Raw genomic sequence first — 27,088 nt, forward strand, 5'->3', positions numbered from 1 at the left:
TTTCCCTCCTTATGTTAAACTTGTGACCATTTATATTGCACACCCATACAACAACTCTATCATCCTAAATTAGGCTGTGTGTGATGCACAAAGGCTTGATTAAAAACCTGTTAGGAATGGCCGAAATATCAGCATGGACAATATGTTCAAGTTAAGCCAAAGAAGGTGCTTACCTTAAACAGATGCATTCATACAATTTTAATCCAAGATACTCCAATAAAGAAAGATGATCTTCAGATATTGACTAAATAGCAATATAGTACAAATATACAAATATTTGAGCGTATTCTATAAATATTGATGGCTGACAAACACAACTTCATAAACAACGTAGAATCAAAGCAGTTGTTGAAACAAAAGAAGGATAACAGATATGTATCAAAGTGGACAACTTATACCCCCAAATCTGTACTGAGAAAAATAATTTGCAGACTGACAATAAATTTAACTTGCTAAATGAACCCATGAGACAAACTGATAGGATCAACAACTACAGATAGAATTTATGACACATTCCTAAATATGATTAGAATAAGGCTACAAGATATTTGAAGAATAGCACATCTTCCCAAAGGAGGAGAAACAGTAATTTCTTTGCTTAGAGTCACAGATACCTCCCACTTGAAAATTGTCCTTCTTGGGTGATACATACAAAACTTCAAAAAAAAGAAGAGAATAATTTTAGACCAGGCTCCTTGACCTCTGGGTTTAGATTAGAGGCAGACCTATGCAATGGACAAATAATTCAATCTAGAACTATCTCAAGGACTTCTTAAAAACATAAATAAAGGACGCATCGGTTCTAATGCTGCACTAAGCAATTCCGTCATAGCAAATAACAGAAATGGAAAGCGGGACTGTGAAAGATGGCTTAATTTAATTTATTTGTTTGATCCAAGATGAGGCCCTTCTCAGAAAAGAATTGAAAATACACTTGTTGGGCTGATGGTGGATCAGCGCCGGGACACTCAGCTGAAGTAGCTGCATGCTTTAGAAATTGGCTTCATTCATTTGTTCATTCATTCATTCAACCCAGCTTAAAATAACTGCAATAAATATGAACCTTCTTCCAAAATGTGTACAGTTTATTTCAAGATGTATTCCTGTGTTTTAAAAGGAAAGCATTCTAAGTGAACAAAGTATTAAATGCATTATTCAAGAAGAAATATGAGAACCTGAAATTTCTATAGTCTAAATTTTTCAAAGTCAATGGGTGGGAGATCTGATTACTAATATCTACCTTTATCCGAAGAAACATATATGTTATGCACTTTTAGCTAAAGAGGGAACATAATCGGATGTATCTAGAAAAACACTGTACCATTACAAATAGAATTCCTAATACACGGATCAAAACATGATCGGATTAGAAAGTGAGACAAAATACCCTGAAAATTGTACACTATGTATGCTAGGAGAGAATCGAGAGGCATCTAGGGAAAAACATTCTAAGAGTGAACTAAATTGAGTAATCATCTCTTTAAAATGATTGGTAGAGGGTGAATTGCAATCCTTGGACACATAACTACATTCTTGTTATGATAGAAATGCGGACGAATTGAAAGAAATATATTAAGCACCTAAGGAACACATTTAGTCTCTGCACATACATAAAAACAAGATACAAAATGCTAAAAATCCTAATTATGCAAGTATTGGAATTTTTTTAAACATAATTTTTATTGTTTACAGAAGAACAGATAAGACAAGCATGCAGTATTTCCACCATCCCCTTATGTTACAGTCATCATTAAGGAACTAAGGGGGTTATTCTAACTTTGGAGGAGGTGTTAATCCGTCCCAAAAGTGACGGAAAAGTGACGGATTTACCACCAGCCGTATTACGAGTCCATTATATCCTATGGAACTCGTAATACGGCTGGTGGTATATCCGTCACTTTACCGTCACTTTTGGGACGGATTAACACTCCTCCAAAGTTAGAATAACCCCCTAAATGGGTTACTCCAGAGATCTATGGTGAAGGCCTGTTCCCCTCAATTCTTGGTATGAGCCTAGCAATATGTCAAGGGTGGTCACAGTCAGTAGGGTAAGCTAGTGAATGAAGGATTAAAAGCCAGCGCAAATAATAAAGGAACACAACAAACAACCTCAGTAATAAAATGAACACAACACCTGTATGCCAACAGCTGAAGTGGTGAAGGAATGGTAATATAAGTAACATCATCAGGTATATAATGGGTGACAATTCTGGAGGCCCTAGCCAGAAACTCCATAGTAGGCGCATGTGACATGGGCTAGGCTCTACTTGTGGTGAGGTACTTCTGACTTTGCTTGCTGGGGGAGAAAGGGTCCCACTCATGTCATCCATTAAGGGGAAATCCTGCACTATTGTTTGCCAGGCCTGGGCATGAGCTGCATCCCTGGGACCATGGCACACCTCCCTCTGAAGGGACATCTCCGCACACTCAGCCCACCTTAATAATTCATCATGCCTGCGCAGTAGGCTGGGTCTGCAAGTGTCCTTCCAGGTGATAACAACCTACCACAGCCAGATTGAGGAATCAGGATGTAATTGTTCTTGCATTGGGTCTAGGGAAGAGCCTCAATAAGCAATAGGAAGGTGATAAAAGGATGTGATTCTCCATAGCAAGAATATTGTATCTGACAACCATTTTCAGAAATGCGAGAGCATGGGGCAGACCGTACCATATGATAGAAGTCGGCGCTCAACAGGGTGCAACGTTGACACATCGATTGGGTGACTAGGAACATTAGGTTGATGTGTTTTGGTGTGAGGTATACTCTATGCAAAAAATAATACTGGATAAGTTAAAATCTGCATTTATTAAGCTGTGTGGGGCGTGCTCTAAAATTGCAAACCAATCCTTGTCTGTGATCAGGAGCCACATATCAGTTGCCCAGTGTTCCAGCTGATCCTCCTTAGCCTTCCCCATCAGAAGACTGTAGTATGGTGTGATGACCTGCCAGTGGTAATACATAGATTCTGCAGGGACAACCGTGAGGGTGGTTCTTTAATCCCTGTGTGCCAGTATGCTTGTATTGTGGCTCTTGCAGCCCCATACAGAAAAAAAGTGATGAGGGGTTATCTCTGAGTTTTCAACCAAATCCTGGAAAGGTCTCAGTATACCATAGTCAAAAAGGTCATCTACTGTAGCGATACCAGCTGACTCCCAATCTTGTAAACCCCTCCAGAAATCGCCTGGGTTTATGGTTGACATGGCCGCCTATAGGAGGCCATTAGCATAAGGGTGTGGAGACTCCATTCTCTAGTGTGCCCTTTGTCCAGGCGTGTTTGAGGACCCGCCCCACGTCTGACACAGCAGGTGAAGCATAATCTGTTACCATATAAAACATGTGGGGGTGCTGCCACTGGGCTCAAGGCATAGGCCCCAGAGTGCCTCACTCCACCTTGTCACCCAGATCAACTAGGCTCTCAGGTAATAAATACAACTCGTAATCCAGCAGTGCAAGACCTGCTCGGTCGAGGGGAGGCAGAGCTTAGACAGGGAGATGTGCTGTGGCTGAGCGCCCCAGAGTAGAGTCAGTAATAAGTTGTGTATTTCTCAAACAATGGTATGGGGCACCTGGATGGGAAGAGTTGTAAAACAATAAAGTAGCCATGGTAATATCACCATCTTAGCCGGCATAGCCTATCCCATGACCACCAAGGGCAGGGTTTGTCAGAAGGCAATGGATGGGGGCAGCGAGGCCAGCTCTGCTTGTATGTTACCTTCTAAAAGCTGAGTTTCTGATCAAAAGATTCATATGCCTAAGTAGTGAAAAGTGTGAGGTTTCCAGAGTAACGTTTCCTCCATGTCCGGCAGCCAAAAAGAATAAGGAGCTCCTAACCAACAAAAAACAAGGTACATGCAGTGCTTAAAAATGAAGCTCAAAATGACAAATGCAAAAGGCGCCTTGTATAACTTGGTAAAGAATTTAAAAATAAGAACAAGGTACCAAGATCATATGGTCCCCCCAGTGGAAACGGTGAGGTAAGGATGTTGCATATATGCCTCCTTGCCTGGTAGATCAACTAGAGGTGGGAAGGCTGTTTGATCCACAAATATTATAAATAGTTTAGATAAAAAGTTTCTAAAGGAACACATGTAATTACAGGGTGCAAAGACAAGAAGTGACTAATTTCATGTAAATCATAATGTTTATTCTCTATATGCACATCGGTCATGTCAATTTCACCCGCTATGAATTCTGGTTTAATAGTGGCTTCCACAAAACAGTTTACAAATGGCTTAAAAAGATAAGGTATAAAGCAGCAATAATATGTGTACCACTGAGTGCAGAGGGCGTAGTTTTTATGTGTCTAGGAATGTAGTGAGAGAAAACCAAGAGAAAATAATGATACAAGTGACTGACTTATTAATGAATCCATTAAGTAGCCGTGATGGGGCGGACTTGTTAGTATCAGTCATAGCTAAATATGACAAATCGCCATACACCTGGAAGGTCACGAAATGCAGCAGTAGAAGGGGGAGTGACAAAAACAAGTGAGAACATGGATATGTTAAAATCTTATACACCTCTAAAGCAGCTTGATAAAGTTAATGGTGAAATTAATGGCAATCATGTGTTTGATCTATATAAGAGTGCTGCAAGGAGATTAAAGAAGAACTTTTCCATGAAGATGCAATAGAGCCCAGAACACAACCGTCTTAACCCCATTGTAGTGATGGAATCTTCCCGACTTGCCTTTAAGACGTGTGGTGAGCCATAACCTAAAGGCAGGTGGCAGTACTTTTGGAGGACGGTACTTTGCCAAACATGGGCGAGGAGACAGGGTAATCAAGGAGGTACAAAGGGCTGAGATATATTGACAGCTAGCAAAGGTCACACCGCAAGACAGAAGGTATCCTTTAAAGTAAAAAAGTTTAAGAATTTACCCTAGGAAGAAGAACCACCACTGAGTCTAATTAGGAGATACTGCTGAGGGGCAACAACTCTTGAGAAGAGGGGCTACCCTGACTATTCCAAATCTAAGATAGAGACAAAACACAAAATTGCTGACTCAACTTCTTCTTCTGCCCAAGGCTTCTAAATGGAAAGTGACAGCCTAAGATAGCACCTGTTTCACTATCCGTGTCCCCTCCCTTGTCAAACAAGCAGGAAGGTACAGAGGAAGGAGAAAAGAAAAAAATTATACAAGAAAAGAAGAGCGACAAGCATAAAGTAATCGACATTTCAGGTTTTCATCAGCAAATATTGCATCAAATAATGACAACAAGTTCAAAATACCAATAATCCTCAGAAGAAAACGGGAGGAAGTTTAAGACAATACAATTAAGCTTGAAGAAATAGTGCAAGGAATGGTGAACATGGTAAACCACCTCTCAAGGCCTGATACAAAGGTGGAGGAGGGTAACCACTGATCTAGACATACTGAGAACAAAAGCTTGGTTTTCCATTTATCAGGATACCCGAAGACGCTGAAAGCTTTATGAACATGATCTCTTTTGTGAACAACTTGATTCACACATCTATATTTAAAGCAGAAGAGGATAATTCAGGACAAGACTTGATAATCACAAGAGCTCAAAGTATTTATTTTTACCCTCTAGGACAAATAGCCCTTGCAAACACATGTTTTTTCCAGGCCTTTCAAATTAATGAAGAATTTTTACCAAAATGGCACATTTCCAAGCCCAAGTAGTGCTGACACTGAATGTCCAACAATGCAGCGCCAAAGTGGCATGGAGGGGCAAGTTTAACATTCTTTATTAAATGAATGAAGCAGCATTTTTTTGTGCAGAAAGTAAGCCAAGAGGAACAACCTATGATATTGCTGAATATTTAATCTGATGTTGATAAAATATAAATACGGATACATAGACATCATGTTATGTTTGCCCATTGAACATGTGTTTGAATATTTTATTTTTCTTAGAAAAGTCTTGTAATGTCTGGCCTATAATACAGTGGCTAGGCTATTATTCAGATAAGTGTAAGCACAAGGATATTGGGTAGATATGCTGGACAGTGTATGGCAGGTGGTTCCCTACAGCAATATTAATACATCTGCAGATGGAATGCCTAAGTGCACACTCCTGTTTCATACAGAAAACCATAGGTGATGTATGTGAGGCAGCTGGTAAAATGAAAATATATAAAGGAAATGTAAAAGTGACTTGACACTCCCACTTGGTTTGAGGATATGTATGCTTGGAAGAATGTGTCACTTTATCTTTAGCAGTCTTTATGGCTAATCTCAAGATTTTAAGACTGAATAGTATAGATCTGAATCATTCTGGTGAGTATTGATTAATAAGAGAGGAACTCTGGGAGTGTAATGTTGGAATAATCTGCCTAGAGAAAACCCAGATTGCTCATAAATCTGGAGGCTGGCTGCAATAATGTGGTTATGAAGTACTAGTTTTTTCTACCCAACAAATTTCTATGTAGAGGGTGGTATATTTGACCTGCCTGGTAAGGTAGATGTTATTAAGATGGCTGCTGGAAGATGGGTGATTGCACAAGTGGTCATGAGGTTTACATTCTATGTGATTGCCTCCATTTATGGGCATTTAGAAATGGGGTCTCTAGTTGGCAGTCAGTTTGCACCCTGTCCAAGTAGGGACCCTCACTCTAGTCAGGGTACGGGGGTCACACTCCTAAGGTCACCCCTGCTCACTCCCTTGATTGCCTGGAATGAGCAGTCAGGCTTATCTCAGGGGCAGTGTGTTAAGAATTTGTACCCACACACAGTAACACATTGAAAATACTACAAATGGACACTGCACCAGTTTAGAAAAATAGCCAATATTAATTTAAGTAAAACAAGACCAAAACGACAACAATCCTACATACACAAGCAACTATATGATTTTTTAAAGATGAAATCTCAGAACAGAGCTTAGAAACAACATAACTCCAATTGGGGTATCATGACGGCGTTGATTGAGTCATTCCCAACAGTCTCATGCCACTCACGCTCACGGTCATGATCACAGATTTGTCTGGACCCAGGTACAGTACGGTGTCAGTGGCGAGGTGTCGGTTCCTTACGATCCGGTGGGGTTGGGACACCATGGAGCGACCTCTCGGGGTCGTGGTCACACCACAGGGCCACAGGCGCTGCAGCTGAGTCAGGTGTCACGGATGTCGGTGACACAGCACTCGGGACTCACAATGTTGTGGAACTTCAGAGACGCTGCAGCAGCGACAGGTCTGCGTTGTCGGTCGCGGTCGTTGCACCTCAGCGGGAACCACAGCTTCAGGTGCAGGCAGTGGCGCCAGTTCTAGATTCGCCCGGAGTGGTTGTGCCTGGTTCTTTTTTTTAGACCAGATTTCACTCCCAAGGGAGTGGACATCACCTGGTGAGTCAAGGTCCTCAGCAAGAGAAGCAAGAGGCTGGCAGGTGAACTCTCTGATGTCACTGAGACTTCTTAACAGGAGGCAAGCTCAGTCCAAGCCCATGTAAAAACGTGACAATGGTGATACTAACACAATTCCAATCATTTTATCAAAGTGTTCATCTGCATAGCTTGAGTCATACCTTTAGTTTGCCCAGCAATGGATGTTGAATTAGAAGTTCTTGTTACTTTAAATGAGGTTTTGAAAGCTATGGATTTGTTTCCCCAGTGGAAAAGTCACTGGGGAGAATTCAATACTTATGGAGGTTTAGAAGACCTTTGACAATACCAATATGAAAAGTCATCAATGCCATATCTATGGATGCATGACTACCTACTTAATTGGACTCTATTAATACTGTTCTATTTCTTAAGAAAGAGAAGGCAAGAGAGGACTTTGAGTCCGGGTTGACCCAATTCCTTGATCAATGCTGAGTCAAAGATTTATTCTAAGATTCTGGCTATGCAGGCTAAGGCATAACAGCACACATTAACAGGGCCATAACTTTATTTGATTACGCAAAGCTCTCGGGAGGGATGTTGGAAGTATCCTCCTGGATGCTAAGAAGGCCTGAGATAACTTCAGGTGGTTATGTGATGCATTGGTTTTGGATGTACATTTATCAGTTGAGTACAGGTGTTATATGCTGCTCCACATGTGAGGATTATTTGAAAGGGCCTGGTTTTTGAATCCGTATTAATTATTAGAAGTACATACTAGTGGTGCCCTCTCTCCTCTCTTAATTACTGTCTATTTGGGGTCCTATTTAAGCTGGATTGTTGCGAAGGAAGACATATGAACTGTTGAATTGAGTGGACATAACCCACCATGATGATTTTGCAATGTATGCATTAGAAAAATTTAAATGGTATCTGGTTATCATTTAAAAAGTACCAAAACTCAAAACATAATTAAATATAACATATGTTTATAAACTGAGGGGAATCATTAATGAAGCAGTGTACCTAGTTGTGAGGGTTACTAGCAAAGATGCGTTGATGATGAAAAGGAATTATGAAATGCTTTTAAAGGATTGTGTTGTATTTATGGACAATTAGCATCATCATTCCAGCAGCATGGTGGGTGCTGGCAATATTGTGAAAATTACTATCCTCCTCCAGATTACCCAAAATATGATGCTACAAAAAGATAGAAGGGCCATCAGGTTCATGAAACTGCCTCTACTTAGAGGCAGGTAGGAACGTTCCTATCTTCACTATTATTTTTTGGGGACACAATGGGGAAAAGGATGGCAAATTTTGCAACTTACTGGGTGTGACAGACCCTCTATATTTCACATTCGTTTGTGAAATGCTGCATCTGGCGTTTTCGTCAGATACATAGATTTGAATGATTACAAAGGAGTGACGTTCAAGGCAGTCCATAGTGCTGTAACTATATAAAAGGTGTGGTGTAAAAACGTTTTATATAGCACAGTTGTATCAATATACACCTTTAAGGGTAGAGTTCTCTTTAGCAAATATTTTCCCCAGTCTGTACTGTATTATTTGGGCTTATTAGTGTGTAAATACAATTGATTCATTGTATGGGAATGGGGTGATTTAACATGCAGAGTGTCATCTTTCCGGGACTATGCAGTTAAGTGTGCACAAATCAGGGATTTCTTGAGTAAGATTAGTTCTGGGAAAATCAACACAGGAACTGTGTAAATCCTAGACAATATTTGATTTTTTTTTTTTTACAGCTCTGGGTTATAGCCTTTTATCTCTGGTCATGAAATGGATGAATGGTTTCAATACAGAGGTCTCAGGGCAGGTAGTCTCCCCCAATTCATTCGGGTTATGATATCTTTAGATCAATAAAACTGAAATTTCGACATTTTGAATGAATAAATAAGCTGTGTTATACCCCATCAAAACCCATTAGAAAGAAACAGAGAAATTATTCTTAATGTCCTAGATGTGATTTAGACGATGCTGGGAGCAAAATATATTTGTTAATTGTAATGGTTTGCAAGGGTTGTGTAATTCGGCAAATAAAAAGCTAATTAATGTAACACAACCTGATAATGTACTGACAAGGCAGACAATAATGATATGTATGGATGAGGACATTCAGGATTGATAGGTGGAGATTGTTTGATTGCCATTACGATTGCTCATTTGTGCATAGCAAGGCTTTGGATTAGCCATATCCTGCCCAGGAGAGAACAGCGGTGGAGGGCAATTCAGAATACTTTTAAGATCAAGCTTGCAACACATCTGATGAAGGGTGTTAAACCCTTCGCTGCCAGGCTGTTTTCCCCTCCTGTGGCGAGCCTTTTTTTGGCTATTTGGGGCACTGCGCGCTTAGGCCCTCATAACTTTTTGTTCACATAAGCTACCCACGCCAAATTTGCATCCTTTTTTTCCAACATCCTAGGGATTCTAGAGGTACCCAGACTTTGTGGGTTCCCCTGAAGGAGACCAAGAAATTAGCCAAAATACAGTGAAAAGTTTGTTTTTTTTCAAAAAAATGAGAAAAAGGGATGCAGAAGGCAGCTTGTGTTTTTTCCCCTGAAAATGGCATCAACAAAGGGTTTGCAGTTGCAAGATCACCATCTTCACAGCTTTCAGGAACAGGCAGACATGAATTGGAAAACCCAATTTTTCAATACAATTTTGACATTTTACTGGGACATACCCCATTTTTACTATTTTTGTGCTTTCAGCCTCCTTCCAGTTAGTGACCAAAATGGGTGAGAAACCAATGCTGGATCCCAGAAGGCTAAACATTCCTGAAAAGTAGACAAAATTCTGAACTCAGCAAGGGGTCATTTGTGTACATCCTACAAGTGTTTCCTACAGAAAATAACAGCTAAAATAAAAGAATATTGAAATTGAGGAGAAAAAAACAGCCATTTTTCTCCATGTTTTCATTTGCTGAAATATAAAACGTGAAAAATAGGTATCAAGAAAACCTTTGTATTTCCAAAATGGCCACAAGATAAGGTGTTGAGAAGCAGTGGTTATTTGCACATCTCTGAATTCCGGGGTACCCATACTAGCATGTGAATTACAGGGCATTTTTCAAATATACGTCTTTTTTACACACTGCCTTACATTTGGAAGGAAAAAATGTAGAGAAAGACAAAGGGCAATAACACTTGTTTTGCTATTCTGTGTTCCCCCAAGTCTCCCGATAAAAATGGTACCTCACTTGTGTGGGTAGGCCTAGCGCCCACGAAAAGAAATGGCTCAAAACACAACGTGGACACATCACATTTTTTCACAGAAAACAGAGGTGTTTTTTGCAAAGTGCCTACCTGTGGATTTTGTCATCTAGCTCAGTCGGCACCCGGGGAAACATAGCAAACCAGCACATTTTTGAAAACTAGACACCTAGGGGAATCCAAGATGGGGTGACTTGTGGGGCTCTGACCAGGTTCTGTTACCCAGAATCCTTTGCAAACCTCAAAATTTGACCCAAAAACGATTTTTCCTCTCATTTCGGTGACAGAAAGTTCTTGATTCTGAGAGGAGCCACAAATTCCTTCCACCCAGCGTTCCCCCAAGTCTCCCGATAAAAATCGTACCTCACTGGTGTGGGCATGCCTAGCGCCCACGAAAGGAAATGGCCCAAAACACAACGTGGACACATCACATTTTTTCACAGAAAACAGAGGTGTTTTTTGCAAAGTGCCTACCAGTGGATTTTGGCCTCTAGCTCAGCCGGCCCCAGGGGGGGGCAGAAATGGCCTAAAATAAATGTGCCCCCCCCAACCCTCCCGGGGAACGACCCTTGCCTACGGGGTCGCCCGCCCTGCGTGACATTGGCGCAACAAAAAAAAAAAAAAGATCCCCCGTGCCTAGTTGTTTCTGCCCCCATTGGGGGCAGATTGACCTAAAATCGGCCGATCTGCCCCCAAAGGGGTCAGAAATGGCCTAAATACAATTTGCCCCTCCAGGGGAGCGACCAATTGCCTAAGGGGTCGCACCCCATCTGTAAAACAACAACAAAAATACAAATCCCCAGTGCCTGGTGGTTTCTGCCCCCCTAGGAGGCAGATCGGCCTAATTAAAATTAGGCGGATCTGCCCCCCAGAGGGGCAGAAATGGCCTAAAATAAATTTGCCCCCCAGGGGAACGACCCTTGCCTAAGGGGTCGCTCCCCTTGCGTGAAATTCACAAAAAAAAAAAAACTCCCTGGTGTCTAGTGGTTTCTGTCCCCCTTGGGGGCAGATTGGCCTCATAAAAATAGGCCAATCTGCCCCAAGGGGGACAGAAATGGCCTAAATATAATTTGCCCCATAGGGGAGCGACCCTTGCCTACGGGGTCACTCCCTACCTCTAAAAAAAAAAAAAAAATCTAAAACAAAACAAAAACAAAAAAAATGATCCCTGGTGCCTCGAGGTGGGGAGAAAAGGCCTTAAAAAAAATGCCCCCCCTGGGAGCGACCCTTGCCCAAGGGGTCGCTCCCTCAGGCCAATTTCATTTTTTTTAAAAATCCCTGGTGTCTAGGGATTGCAAGCAAGCAATCCGGCTGCTAAAACGCTCAGAGAGACTTCAAAGGGAAGGAAATTCATTTCCTTCCCTTTGAAGCCTCTCCGGCCTCCTCCAAGTGATCGGAAGAGAAATGCTTTGCATTTCTCTTCCGATCGCGCTGGAAGGAGGCCTCTGTGATTGACGTCACAGGGGGGTGGAGGGGTGGGGGGTCGGGGGGTCGGGGTGGAAGGGGAAGGGCTTCCCCTTCCATCCCTGCCTTGAGGGGGTTGGGGGGGAACCCCACAGAGGGAGCGCTAGCGCTCCCTCTGGGCTCTGTGCACAGGATGTAATGGTTACGTCCTGGGCACACGAGCACTGTGCCTCAGGACGTAACCATTACGTCCTGGGCACAGAAGGGGTTAAGAGGTGGCAACAATTAACTTTTTATAAAGGGCACTCTTTATGAATGATCTCGGCCTCACTCGTCCTTGATACAGTCTGGCTGCTCATAAATATTCAGATGAATTGACTATTTAATGCCTATGTTTGAACCCACTATTATGTGCAATGTTGTATGACTGTGCTGTAATACAGTAACTTTTTATGCTTTCTCAATAGGGAGTCAATTATCCAGGTGCTGGGCAGAGGGTCTCTATTGAAAAGCTAGGTATTGAGTTCCTTCCTGAATATTGCCAATGAGAGTGCAGTTCAAGGGTGGAGGAAAAGGGCATTCCAGGATTTGGTAGCGAGGTGGGAGAAGGAACGACCTCCAGTGCGGCAGCAGCGGATGAGTGCTGTCTCTGTGAGGTAGAGGTGAGTGAAACAGGGTTCCTGAACGGTTGGTGGAAGTTGAGGCGGTTACACATGTATGTCAGTCCTTGGTCGTGGAGGGCTTTGTAGGCATGGGTCAGGAGCTTGAAGTGGCATCTCTTCTGGATGGGTAGCCAGTGATAGTCTCTCAGGTGCTGAGAGATGTGGGTCCTTTTGGACAGGCTGAGAATCAGTCTGACCGCTGTGTTCAGGACCATCTAGAGTCTTCTCATGAGTTTTCCGGATGTGCCTGCATAGAGTGCGTGCTGTAGTCCACACAGCTGGTGATGAGTGCGCTGCGTCACTATTTTCCTGGTGCTGTTGGGTAGCCAATTGAAAATTCTGCAAAGCATACGAAGCATGTGGAAGCAGGCTGAGGCGACGGTGTTCAACTGACATTTTATGGAGAGTTCGCTGTCAAGGATGATGCCAAGGGTGCGGGTGTGATCCTTCGGAGTGGAGGTGGGACTGAGTTCCGATGGCCACTAGGAGTCGTTCCAGAGGGAGGTGTGTCTGCCAAAGATCAGCACTTCGGTTTTGTCCGTGTTGAGCTTCAGGCAGTTGTCTCTCATTTACAATGAGATGTTCTTCATGCAGTTGTGAAAGTTGGTTTTGTCATAGTGGGGTCTGCTGAGAGCGAGAGGACGAGCTGGGTGTCATTGGAGTGGGAGATGATGTTGATGTTGTGGGTTCTGACAATGTCTGCTAGCGGCGTCATGTAGATGTTGAAGAGGGTAGGCTGACGGATGAGCCTTGTGGAACGATGTGATTGGGCTGTGAGATGAAGCACAGAGATGAAGGGAGGGAGACAAATCCCCTGTATGCAGCCAGTGAGGAAGGATGCCATCCATCTAACAGCATCGTGCTTGATGCCACTCTGGTGTAGACGGTTGATGAGTGTGTGGTGGGAGATGGTTTTGAAGGCAGCGGAGAGTTCAAGAAGGATCAGGGCAGCTGTTTCTCCTCTGTCGAGAAGGGTACAGATGTCATCTGTTGCGGCGATCATGGCTGCTTTGGTGCTGTGGTTGGCTCTGAATCCAGACTGGTACGGGTCTAGAAGATTGTTTCTCTTCAGGTGTTTAGTGAGTTGGAGGTTGATGGCCTTCTCCAGGACTTTGGCCGGGAGCAGCAAGATGGGGCAATAATTTTTGAGGTCGCTGGGCTCTGCGGAGGGTATCTTGAAGAGGGGTCAGACCGCTGAGTGTTTTCAGGCATCTGGGAAGGTGGCTGTGGAGATGGAGGAGTTGAGGAGCTGATATCATCGCTTCCAAGGTTGAAGAGTTGATGGGAGCACGGGTCGGTGGGTGCTCCTGAGTGGATGAAGTTCCTTAAGGCCTTGGTGTTCGCTGTGCTGAGTTGTTCCCATGTGGTGAGCGGGAGGTCGGCTGCTGTCTTTGTGGGGGGGAGGGATGCAGAGAAGGTCGGTGGCTTGGGGCTCGACATTTTTGTAAATGGTGGCTACCTTGTTGTGGTCTGCAAGGGTGTCGCAGAGTTCCTGTGAGGGTGGAGTCGAGTTTTCTGAGGCCAATGGGTAGGTCTGGTTGGCACTGGCCTCAATGCGGTGTGTCAGGGCATTTTATTTTGTGGTTTAGAGTAAGTGGTGGTAGTTGTTGAGTGGGGACTTGAAGATGGCTCGGCCGCTGTCGTTTTGGCTGGAGCGCTATTTTCTTTCCAGTTGTTTGCATCTGCATTTCACCACGTTGAGTTCTGGGGTGTACCAGATGGCTTGTTTGGTGGGTACATTCGTTCTGGCTGGTTTGGCAGGGGCGACTCAGTTGGCGGCGCAGGTGACTGAAGCACTGAAGTCCTCTACTGCCTGGTTCAGGTTAGTGGGGGCGGCAGGTTGGGAGAGGTCCATTTGCGCTGGGTGACATCTACTCCACCTCCGGAAGAGGGTGGTGTGTCATTTGGGGGTGGTGCAAAGGTATTCGGGGATGGTAAAAAATACGAAGGAATGATTGGCGCAGGTGAGTTCCGTGGTGTGGCTGTATCTGATTTTATTGCTGGATGTGAAGACAGAGTTCAGCAGATATCCAGCTCTGTGCATAGGGTCTGAGACCAGCTGCGTGAGGTCGATGTCGATGTTGTCCATTTGTTCCAGGTCAGTGGAGTTTGTGTCTGTAGGGTCGTCCAGTTGAAATTTGAGGTCTCCCAAAAAGACATAGGCCCTCATTACGAGCAGGGCATTCTGACCGCGGCGCTTTGGCCGCGGTCAGTGCAGGAAAACCGGCGGTCTCCCGCCGGTTTTCCGCTGCCCGTTGGAATCCTCCAAGGCGGCGCAGCTTGCTGCGCCGCCTTGGGGATTCTGACACCCCCTACCGCCATCCTGTTCCTGGCGGTTCGCCCGCCAGGAACAGGATGGCGGTAGGGGGTGTCGCAGGGCCCCTAGGGGCCCCTGCAGTGCCCATGCCACTGGCATGGGCACTGCAGGGGCCCCCGTAAGAGGGCCCCTAAATGTATTTCACTGTCTGCTGCGCAGACAGTGAAATACGCGACGGGTGCAACTGCACCCGTCGCACAGCTTCCACTCCGCCGGCTCGATTCCGAGCCGGCTTCATCGTGGAAGCCTCTTTCCCGCTGGGCTGGCGGGTGGCCTGAAGGCGGCCGCCCGCCAGCCCAGCGGGAATGTCAGAATTACCGCTGCGGTCTTTCGACCGCAGAACGGTAACCTGACGGCGGGACTTTGGCGGGCGGCCTCCGCCGCCCGCCAAGGTCAGAATGAGGGCCATAGTGTTTGAGTTTGATGGCGAGTGACATGATGAATTCAGTGATGGAGTCGCTAAGGCCAGTTTGCAGTCCTGGAGGTCTGTATGCAAGGGTATCTCTGATGATGGTTTTGCCGTCTGTATGGAGCTGGAAATTCAAGTGTTCCATGAATGGAGTGGTTTCATTTTCGGTGGTCATGCAGATGATTGCTTCCTTGTGTACGATGGCAATGCCGCCTCCGTGTCTGTTGGTGCAGTCGCAGTGTTTAATCTTACAACCGCTTGGATTTGTGGTGGCGATGTCCGGGGCTGATGCGGGGGGTAAGGGTGGAAATGGTGTCTGTAGGAGGCTGGCCTGGCTTGTAGTGGGTACCAGAGGTACTTACACCTTGTGCCAGGTCCAGTTATCCCTTATTAGTGTAGAAGAGGTGTTTCTAGCAGCTTAGGCTGATAGAAGGTAGCTATGGCAAAGCAGCTTAGGCTGAACTAGGAGACATGTAAAGCTCCTACTATACCACTTGTATCATATGCACAATATCATAAGAAAACACAATACAAAGAGTTACTAAAAATAAAGGTACTTTATTTTTATGACAATATGCCAAAAGTATCTCAGTGAGTACCCTCAGTATGAGGATAAGTTATATACACAAGATATATGTGCACAAACCAAAATTAGGTAAGTAATAGCAAGAAAAGTAATGCAAATTGTGTAGAATTACAATAGATTGCAACAGGAGCACATAGGTATAGGGGCAACACAAACCATATACTCCAAAAGCGGAATGCGAACCACAAATGGACCCCAGACCTATGTGAGCTTGTAGAGGGTCGCTGGGACTGTAAGAAAACAGTGAGGGTTAGAAAAATACCCCACCCCAAGACCCTGAAAGATAGGTGTAAAGTGCACCTACTACCCGGAGAGAGCACAGAAGTTGTGATAGGGGGATTCTGCAGGAAGAACAAACACCAGCAACGCAACAACAGTGGATTTCCGGACCCGAGTACCTGTAAGACAAGGGGACCAAGTCCAATAGTCGCTGCAGTGTCGAGAGTGGGCAGGAGCCCAGGAAATGCCAGCTGAGGGTGCAAGGAAGCTGCCACCGGGTGGAAGAAGCTTGGAGTTCTGCAAGAAAGAAGAAGACTAGGGACTTCTCCTTTGGAAGACGGATGTCCCACGTCGCGATGAAGCTTGCAGAGGTGTTCCCACGCAGAAAGACCGCAAACAAGTCTTGCTAGCTGCAAGGGTCGCGGTAGAGGTTTTTGGGTGCTGAGGTGGCCCAGGATGGACCAGGATGTCGCCACTTGGAGGAGGAGACAGAGGGGGCGCCCAGCAACTCAGGGAGGCCTCACAGAAGCAGGCAGCACCCGCAGAAGTACCCTAACCGGCACTTAGAAGAAGAGTGAACCGGAGTCCACGCGAAGTCACAAAAGGGAGTCCCACGACGCCGGAGGACAACTCGAAGGTTGTGCACTGCAGGAAGGAGTGTCGGGGACCCAGGCTTGGCTGTGCATGAAGGAAATCCTGGAAGAGTGCACAGGAGCCGGAGCAGCTGCAAATCACGCTGTACACAGCTTTGCAGTCTAGCGTGGGGAGGCAAGGACTTACCTCCACCAAACTTGGACTGAAGAGTCACTGGACTGTGGGAGTCACTTGGACAGAGTTTCTGTGTTCAAGGGCCCACGCTCGTTAGGATGAGAGGGGACCCAGAGGACCAGTGTTGCAGTCTTTTGGTGCCTGCGTTAGCAGGGGGATGATTCCATCGACCCACAGGAGATTTCTTCGGAGCTTCTGGTGCAGGGTGAAGGCAGGCTACCCCCAGAGCATACACCACCTGGAAACAGTCGAGAAAGCCGTCAGGATTAGGTGCTACAATGTTGCTGGTAGTCGTCTGGCTACTTTGTTGCGGTTTTGCAGGCGTCCTGAGCAGTCAGCGGTTGATCCTTTGGTAGAAGGTGAAAAGGGAGATGCAGAGGAACTCTGATGAGCTCTTGCATTCGTTACCTAAAGAATTCCCCAAAGCAGAGACCCTAAATAGCCAGAAAAGGAGGTTTGGCTACCAAGGAAGGAGGATTGGTTACCAAGAGAGTTAAGAGCCTATCAGAAGGAGCCTCTGACGTCCCCTGCTGGCACTGGCCACTCAGAGCAGTCCAGTGTGCCCTGAACACCTCTGTTTCCAAGATGGCAGAGGTGTGGGGCACACTGTAGGTGCTCTGGGCACCTCCCCTGGGAGGTACTGGTCAGGGGAGTGGTCACTCCCCTTTCCTTTGTCCAGTTTCGCACCAGAGCAGGGCTGAGGGATCCCTGAACCGGTGTAGACTGGCTTATGCAGAGATGGGCACCATCTGTGCCCATCAAAGCATTTCCAGAGGCTGGGGGAGTCTACTCCTCCCTAGCCTACACACCTATTTTGAAAGGGAGAGGGTGTAACACCCTCTCTCAGAGAAAATCCTTTGTTCTGCCTTCCTGGGCCAGGGCTGCCTAGACCCCAGGAGGGCAGAAACCTGTCTGAGGGGTTGGCAGCAGCTGCAGTGGAGACCCCGGAAAGGCAGTTTGGCAGTACCCGGGTACTGTGCTAGAGACCTGGGGGATCATGGAATTGTTCCCCCAATACCAGAATGGTATTGGGGTGACAATTCCATGATCTTAGAAATGTTACATGGCCATGTTCGGATTTACCATTGTGACGCTATACATAGGTAGTGACCTATGTATAGTGCACGCGTGTAATGGTGTCCCCGCACTCACAAAGTCCGGGGAATTTGCCCGGAACGATGTGGGGGCACCTTGGCTAGTGCCAGGGTGCCACACACTAAGTAACTTTGCACCCAACCTTCACCAGGTGAAGGTTAGACATATAGGTGACTTATAAGTTAATTAAGTGCAGTGGTAAATGGCTGTGAAATAACGTGGACGTTATTTCACGCAGGCTGCACTGGCAGACCTGTGTAAGAATTGTCAGAGCTCCCTATGGGTGGCAAAAGAAATGCTGCAGCCCATAGGGATCTCCTGGAACCCCAATACCCTGGGTACCTCAGGACCATATACTAGGGAATTATATGGGTGTACCAGTATGCCAATGTGAATTGGTAAATTTAGTCACTAGCCTGTTAGTGACAAATTTGGAAAGCAGAGAGAGCATAACCACTGAGGTTCTGGTTAGCAGAGCCTCAGTGAGACAGTTAGGCATCACACAGGGAACACATACAGGGCACATACTTATGAGCACTGGGGCCCTGCCTGGCAGGGTCCCAGTGACACATAGACTAAAACAACATATATACAGTGAAATATGGGGGGTAACATGCCAGGCAAGATGGTACTTTCCTACACACACCCCACACCCCCAAACGAAGGACAGTAAGACTAGCCATGACCTGATGAGTCTTCATTGTCTAAGTGGAAATATCTGGAGAGTCCATCTGCATTGGAGTGGGTACTCCCAGGTCTATGTTCCACTGTATAGTCCATTCCCTGTAGAGATATGGACTACCTCAACAATTTAGGGTTTTCACCTTTCATTTGTTTTAGCCAAAGTAGAGGTTTGTGGTCTGTCTGAACAATAGAGTGAGTGCCAAACAGGTATGGCCTCAACTTTTTCAGTGCCCAGACCACAGCAAAGGCCTCCCTCTCAATGGCAGACCAACGCTTTTCTCTAGGGGTCAACCTTCTGCTGATAAAAGCAACTGGTTGATCCTGGCCCTCAGAATTCAGTTGTGATAAGACTAACCCTACCCCTAATTCAGATGCATCAGTTTGAACAATGAATTTCTTGGAGTAACACGGGCTTTTTAGGACAGGTGCAGAGCACATGGCCTGTTTGAGCTCCTCAAAAGATTTCTGACAGCTAGCTGTCCACAATACCTTTTTAGGCATCTTCTTACTAGTGAGATCATTAAGAGGGGCTGCTATGGAGCCATAGTTTTTAATGAATCTCCTGTAATACCCTGTGAGGCCTAAGAAGGCTCTCACCTGGGTCTGAGTTGTAGGGTGAACCCAATCCATGATTGTCTGGATTTTCCCCTGAAGTGGTGCAATCTGTTCTCCACCTACCAGGTGTCCCAGATAAACCACCTTACCCTGCCCTATCTGGCACTTTGAGGCCTTGACAGTGAGGCCTGCCTTTTGCGGGGCATCCAAAACTTTCCAAAGGTGGACCAGGTGCTCATCCCAGGTGGAGCTAAAGACAGCAATATCATCTAGATATGCTGCACTAAAAGCCTCCAACCCTTGCAGGACTGTGTTCACCAACCTCTGAAAAGTGGCAGGTGCATTTTTCAAACCAAAGGGCATCACTGTAAATTGGTAGTGCCCTTCAATAGTCGAAAATACAGTTTTGGGTTTAGCATCCTCAGCCAATTTGATCTGCCAATGCCCTGCAGTCAAATCAAAGGTGCTAAGATACTTGGCAGATGCCAGTGTATCAATGAGCTAACCTGCCCTGGGTATAGGGTGAGCATCAGTTTTTGTTACCTGATTGAGACCTTTGTAGTCTACACAAAACCTCATCTCCCTTTTTCCATCTTTTGAGTGAGGCTTTGGGACAAGCACCACAGGACTCGCCCATGGGCTTTCAGAAGGTTCAACCACTCCTAGATCAAGCATTTTCTGCACCTCTTGTTTTATGCAGTCCCTGAAATGGTCAGGCTGCCTATAGATCTTACTTTTGACAGGCAAGCTGTCTCCAGTATCAATTGTGTGTTCACAACAGGATGTGGTACCTGGCACAATTGAAAAGAGTTCAGATAATTGTCCAAGGAGATTTATGCAATTGTCTTTCTGTTCTGCAGTCAGACAATCTACCAAAACTACTCCCTCCACTAAAGCATCAGTTTCAGTGGTGGAAAAGAGATCATGGAGAGGGTCACTCTCTTCTTCCTGTCCCTCAACTGTTGCCATGAGCAGGGTGAGATCAGCCCTGTCATAGTAGGGTTTTAGGCGGTTGACATGAATCACCCTAAGGGGACTCCTGGCAGTGCTCAGGTCTACCAGATAGGTAACCTCACCCTTCTTTTCAACAATGAGATGGGGTCCACTCCATTTGTCCTGAAGTGCTCTTGGGGCCACAGGCTCCAATGCCCACACCTTCTGTCCTAGTTGGTACTGGATCAGAACAGTCTTCTGGTCATGCCACTGCTTTTGCAGCTCCTGGCTGGCCTAAAGGTTTTTACTGGCCTTTTTTCATGTACTCAGCCATTCTGGATCTTAGGCCAAGTACATAGTCCACTATGTCCTGTTTGGGAGCTTTTAAAGGTTGTTCCCAGCCCTCCTTCACAAGAGTGAGTGGACCTCTTACAGGGTGTCCAAAGAGGAGTTCAAAGGGGATGAAGCACACTCCTTTCTGGGGTACCTCTCTGTAAGCAAAAAGGAGGCAAGGTAACAGGACATCCCTTCTCCTCCTGATTTTTTCAGGGAGTCCCATTATCATACCTTTGAGGGTTTTATTAAACCTCTATGCCAGTCCATTAGTCTGTGGATGATAAGGAGTGGTGAACTTGTAGGTAACACCACACTCCTTCCACATTGTTTTCAAGTATGCAGACATGAAGTTGCTACCCCTGTCTGATACAACCTCTTTAGGGAAACCCACTCTGGAAAAGATTCCCAGGAGGGCATTTGCAACTGCAGGAGCTGTAGTGGTCCTTAGAGGAATTGCTTCAGTATATCTTGTGGCATAGTCCACAACCACCAAGATAAACCTATCTCCTGAAGCAGTAGGAGGGTCAAGGGGGCCAACTATGTCAACCCCTACCCTTTCAAAGGGCACCCCAACCACAGGTAGTGGAATAAGAGGAGCCTTTGGAGTGCCACCAGTCTTGCCACTGGCTTGGCAGGTCACACAAGACTTGCAAAAATCTTTAGTGTCCTCTGACATCCTAGGCCAGTGAAACAGGGGGACAAGCCTTTCCCATGTTTTGATCTGGCCCAAATGCCCAGCCAATGGAATGTCATGTGCAAGAGTTAGGAGGAACTCTCTGTACTGCAGGGGAATGACCAATCTCCTGGCTGCTCCAGGTTTTGGGTCCCTTGCCTCGGTGTACAAGAGGTTGCCCTCCCAGTAAACTCTATGTGTGTCACTGACATCCCCATTTTGCTGCTTGACAGCTTGCTGTCTGAAACCCTCTAATGTGGGACAGGTTTGCTGTGCCACAATCAGCTCTTCCCCGGCAGGCCCCCCTCCACCCAAAAGCTCAGCAGTGTCTGCTGCCAGCTCATCTGGTGAAGGTTCTGCACAGGGAGGACATTCTTCTTCCTCAGAAGGAGAATCATCTGTAGAGGGAGGGATAGTGGGTAGGGATTTACCCTTGCTACCCCTATCTTTAGGGAGCACTTGGTCCATTGTTCCAGGATCCAAGTTACCCTGTCCTTTTTGCTTTTTGGCCTGAGCCCTTGTCAAAGCAAAAATATGCCCAGGAATGCCCAGCATTGCTGCATGAGCCTCCAACTCCACTTCTGCCCAAGCTGATGTCTCTAAATCATTCCCTAGTAGACAGTCTACAGGTAAATCTGAGGCAACCACAACTTTCTTTGGACCAGTACCTCCCCCCCCCTCAGTTGAGATTCACAACAGCCATTGGGTGGCTAAGAGTGTTGTTATGAGCGTCTGTCACTTGGTACTGCTGACCAAGTAGGTGTTGTTCAGGGTGGACCAGTTTCTCTATCACCATGGTAACACTGGCACCTGTGTCCCTGTAGGCCTGAACCTCAACACCATTTATTAGGGGAAGTTGCTTGTACTTATCCATATTAAGGGGACAAGCAACCAAGGTGGCCAAATCAATGGCACCTTCAGAGACTAACACAGCCTCTGTGGTCTCCCTAACAAGACCAACCCCAACTACATTGCCAATAGTGAGCCCAGCTACACCCTTGGATTGGCTATTTGTAGGTTTGCTCCCACCACCACTGCTATTACTAGGGGCACTAGAATTTGCAGCAGGGGTTGTGGTAGTGGGAGGTTTGGTGTTTTTCTTTGGACAACTGGAATCAGTTGTCCAATGCCCTTTGACTTTACACAAATAACACCAGGCTTTTCAGGTTGATTATTGGATGAGGCTTTGGACCCACCACACCCACAAGAGGATTTTTGTGGGCCTGATGAAGACTCAGTTTTACTTTTGTCCCCACCCTTGTCAGAAGACTTACCATCCTTCTTCTTGCCATCCTGGTCACCCCCTGTATGAACTTTTCTGTTCACTCTTGTTCTGACCCATTTGTCTGCCTTCTTTCCCAATTCTTGGGGAGAGGTCAGATCTGAGTCCACTACTGTAACAAGTCAGACACACAGTTATTCAGAATATGCTCTCTCAGAATAAGATTATACAGGCTTTCATAGTCAGATACTTTACTGCCATGTAACCACCCCTCCAAGGCCTTCACTGAACAGTCTACAAAGTCTGTCCAGTCTTGTGAGGACTCTTTTCTGGTGTCTCTGAACTTAATCCTGTATTGTTCAGTGGTTAAGCCAAATCCATCCAAGAATGCATCCTTCAAAACTTTAAAATTGTTAGCTTCACTTTCTCTAACAGTAAGGAGCCTATCCCTACCCTTTCCAGTGAAAGATAGTGTGATGGGTCGCTCCATTCCGACCCACACAGTTCCCTTACTTGTGCTGACTCTGCCACACACTACCTGGTGCATACTGTAGACCCCGGCGATTTGATTGGTCGCTTATGGCAACCGCGGGACCAACTGCGGGTTAAAAGCGGAGCGTCAGAGATATCGAGGAGAGAGGCGAGCGGGAGTGAAGATATACGAGTGACAAAGGAGGAGCAAGAGGACGAGGAACCCACCATCGAGGAGGAGGACGGCCGGAAGACGGAGCCGACGGGAGCTGGAGTACCACGGAGGAAACTTGGAGACAGCTGGCCCGGGGAGCCTGCTCCTACGCCGCCACGCTTCCGGAGAAGCGTGGCCTCTCCAGGTACGGAGACGAAAGCGGGGAAGGGAGGCGGGAGGTGAGAGGAGCGGGGAAGAGGAGGGGAAAGAGGGGAGAAGGGGAAACGGTGAACGGGCACTTTTGATGGTGAGCACTGTGGGGAAAAGGGGACGGGGCAAGAAAACAATAGCAGTCATTCAGATACAGAAAAGAAAGGGAAGAGAAATATAGGAAATACGATACCAAGAAGATAGAGCGTACGCAGGAAGAGATTCACGATTAAGTACACTAAACAAATAAACGAGAGAAAGAGAGAGAGAGAAAAAGAAGAAGAAAGACGGAAAACAGTACATAAGCAAGAAGCGCAGGACGCAAAGAAACAGGCAGGAAGGAAGTCTGGCAGGAGAACCAGAAGAGAGACAACACAGGCGAAAAGAAGTAAGACAGTCAGAAGACAGCAGAGACAGGGACAAAGAGAGTGAGAGAGAAAAGGGAAAGACAAGAACAGTTAAGACTTAACAAGCCCCCCCCCACTTACCGTATCTATTTATTTTCTTGTTTCCATGCTCCCCGCGAGGCCTGGGAAGGAAGAAGGAGGACGAGCCAAGAGGTCAACCCGAGGACTACTCTACAACCTACTGCTATTCCATAAACTTTGTACATATTACTCATCGTATAAACTGTTTCAAGAACCAATAAAAGACAGTTCTTTGAAACCACGATATTGCTATTCAGCATCATAAATCTGCCATCCTCGCACAAGTGGTGTCAGAAGTGGGATTTTGAACCCCACACACACGGAGAAGAAGATGGAAGAAGAACCCACCATGGCGGATGTAATTGCTCAGCTCGCAGAAGGACAACGACATCTACAGTTGATGTGGGAGCAGCAAATGAAAGACGCCAAAGAGGAGAGAGAAGAGTTTCAGACGGCCCTTAAAAGTCAGGCCACAATTATGGCCAACAATCAACTGGTCCATGAAACTGCCATGAGTAAATTAACAGAGACCATTGCACATACCAAAGTACATCCGAATGTGCCGAGCAGTGTTCTACAAAAATACCAGGATCAGGAAGATCCGGATTCATTTTTTCTTAATTTTGAAAGGGTGGCCAGTACAGCCAACTGGCCCGAAGACAAATGGGGCCAATATATAGCCCCATTATTGACTGGACAATTACAGGCCACTTATCAAGCCATCAATCCCATGGGCACACTCCCCTACAAGGAGATCAAAAAGACTGTCCTAGAAAGGATAAGGCTAGACCACGAAAGTTATCGGAGCAAATTCCGACATATGAAATGGGGATTACAAGAAAATCCGCGTGCCTTATATTACCTGGTCCAACACGCGGCGGGACGTTGGTTAAGGCCCACCGAAAAGACTCGGGAAGAAATGTTCGATGTGATTGTATTAGAACAATTCCTGGATGCACTGCCCTCAACCACAAGAAATTGGGTTCGGCAACACCCAGGATTAACTAACGAAACGGCAATTGACTTAGCCTGTGCCTTCCACAGGAGCCCAGATTTCAAAACCACCCCTTATCGGAACCCTGGACCATCTCCTGCACGGCCCAATATAGGGAAAATAACGCCTTCACGACCCCTAAGTTCCCATGAGCCAGAGAGAATCCGTAGTCCCCATCCACCTCCAGCCTCTTATACGTCTAGCGGACCTCAATGTTATAATTGTTCTGAATGGGGTCATATCGCCCGCTTTTGTCCACAAAAAAAAGACATAGAAGAACCCATGGAAATTGGCGTCACCAAAGGCAGGGTTTTCTGGGCTGGGGAGGCTAGGCCTACCTATACGCTCCCCATTTGTCTAAATGGACAAGAGAAAGTAGCTTTAATTGACTCTGGCTGCAGTCAGAGCGTCATTAGACAAAACCTAGTAGAAGCAAGGCACACCATACCCCATACCCAGGTATTGATAGCATGTGTCCATGGTGATCAGTCATATTATCCGGTAGCTAGCATTCGATTTCAGTGGAGGGGTGAAGAAGAAACCCTCAGGGTTGGGGTGTTGCCACATCTTGAAGAAGATATTATTATTGGGACCGACTATGTAGCCTTTCCACAATTATTGCACAAAGCCGGAGAAGAACATCTGATGAGAAAATGGTGGGAGGAAATACCCTATGATATTGAAATAGCTGAGACTCGCCCGCTCAAACCCCACGTAAGCAAAAGACAGAAAAGAGTCCAGAGACAGCAATATTGGGAGGAGAACCCAGGGAACAAGAACTCACCAAAAAGCACCGGAAAGGTATATACCGTTGCCGGGGACTTTAGACAAACACAGAGAGAGGATCCATCCTTAAAGAATGCCTGGGAAAAGGCCCTTAATCAGGAGGAAGGAGGGGTAGGACCCACATTTCACATACATAATGAACTGTTATATAGATTGCCCCAGTCAGGAAATATGGACCGGAGACAATTATTAGTCCCTGGGAGGTACCGAGAGCAGGTCTTACAACTAGCCCATGGGGAGACAGGGGAAGGGCATCTCGGAAGAGATAAGACTGAGGCAGCGGTCCTCCAGCGATTCTATTGGCCTGGGGTATATGGGGATATACGGCGGTATTGTCAAACCTGTCAGAAATGTCAATTCTATAATCCAGGAATGCAACCCCCTGCCCCTTTACAACCCCTCCCGATTATAGAAAGCCCTTTTTCTCGTGTAGGAATGGATCTTATTGGTCCCCTCACCCCATCTACTAGAGGAAGACAGTATATATTAGTCCTGGTGGACTACGCCACGAGGTATCCCGAGGCAATCCCGCTTCCCAGTATGCATACAAAGGTAGTGGCCCAAGCTATGATCGAGTTCTTTTCAAGGGTCGGGTTCCCTAAAGAAATTCTGACTGATCAGGGTACTCCTTTCATGTCTAGATTAATGAGGGAGGTCAGTGACACGTTGGGGATAAAACAAATCCGGACCTCGGTTTACCATCCCCAAACTGATGGACTTGTGGAACGATATAATCGGACCATTAAGTCGTTACTTAGGAAGAGCGTAGCAGAGGACGGAAGAGACTGGGAAAAAAAACTACCACTCGTATTATATGCCATACGTACACATATCCAGACTTCCCTTGGACATAGTCCTTTTGAGATGTTATTTGGTAGACCTCCTCGAACCCTCCTTGATATGTTGGTAGAACAATGGGAGGAAAGAGATGAGGACATAAAGGATCTACTGACCTATACTAAAGACTTAAAAGAGAATCTACAGGCTGTTTGGGATAGAGCCCATGAGAATTTAAGAGAAGCCCAAGACAGGCAAAAGAAGAATTATGATGCTAAAAGTGTGTTTCATACCCTTAATGTTGGAGATAAGGCTCTAATCCTTCTCCCCAGTTGTGAGAATAAATTGTTAGCCCGATGGCAAGGACCATATGAAGTGTTAGAACAAATCAACCCAACAACATACCGGTTGGCTCTTCCCCATCGACCCCAAAAAGAACAAATCTATCATATAAACTTGTTAAAAAAATGGCAAGAGACTGAGCATAGCCATAAAATCCAACATATCATGACAGAGCAGATAGAAGACATTCCTTATCCCGCTCTTTCCTTTTTCCCCAATGAAGGAGACGATAAACCCCGGATCAATACCTCTCTTGCTGACAGTTATCAAACCTCTCTCTCTCGAATACTTACCACCTATGCAGATATATTCTCCCGACAACCTGGCCACACTAATTTAACCGAACATAGTATCAGAACCAAGAGCGAGGCAGTTGTAAGACAAAGACCCTATAGGATTCCGGAAGCCAAGAAAGCTGTAATCGAACAGGAAGTTACTAAAATGTTACAATCCGGGATTATTGAACCATCCAGTAGTCCCTGGTGTTCCCCTATAGTGTTAGTACCCAAGCCAGATGGAACCACGCGCTTCTGTGTAGATTAT

At 45.9% G+C, this 27,088-nt stretch overlaps 1 protein-coding gene across 1 annotated transcript in view; it reads right to left on the minus strand.

The window, feature by feature from the left end:
- Positions 1 to 27,088, minus strand: part of COG6 (component of oligomeric golgi complex 6) — a 521,976-nt gene that overhangs the window by 311,032 nt on the left and 183,856 nt on the right. The gene's annotated exons all lie outside the window — the stretch shown is intronic.

The sequence above is a fragment of the Pleurodeles waltl genome, chromosome 8, assembly GCF_031143425.1.
Source record: "Pleurodeles waltl isolate 20211129_DDA chromosome 8, aPleWal1.hap1.20221129, whole genome shotgun sequence".
Classification (NCBI taxonomy): Eukaryota; Metazoa; Chordata; class Amphibia; order Caudata; family Salamandridae; genus Pleurodeles; species Pleurodeles waltl.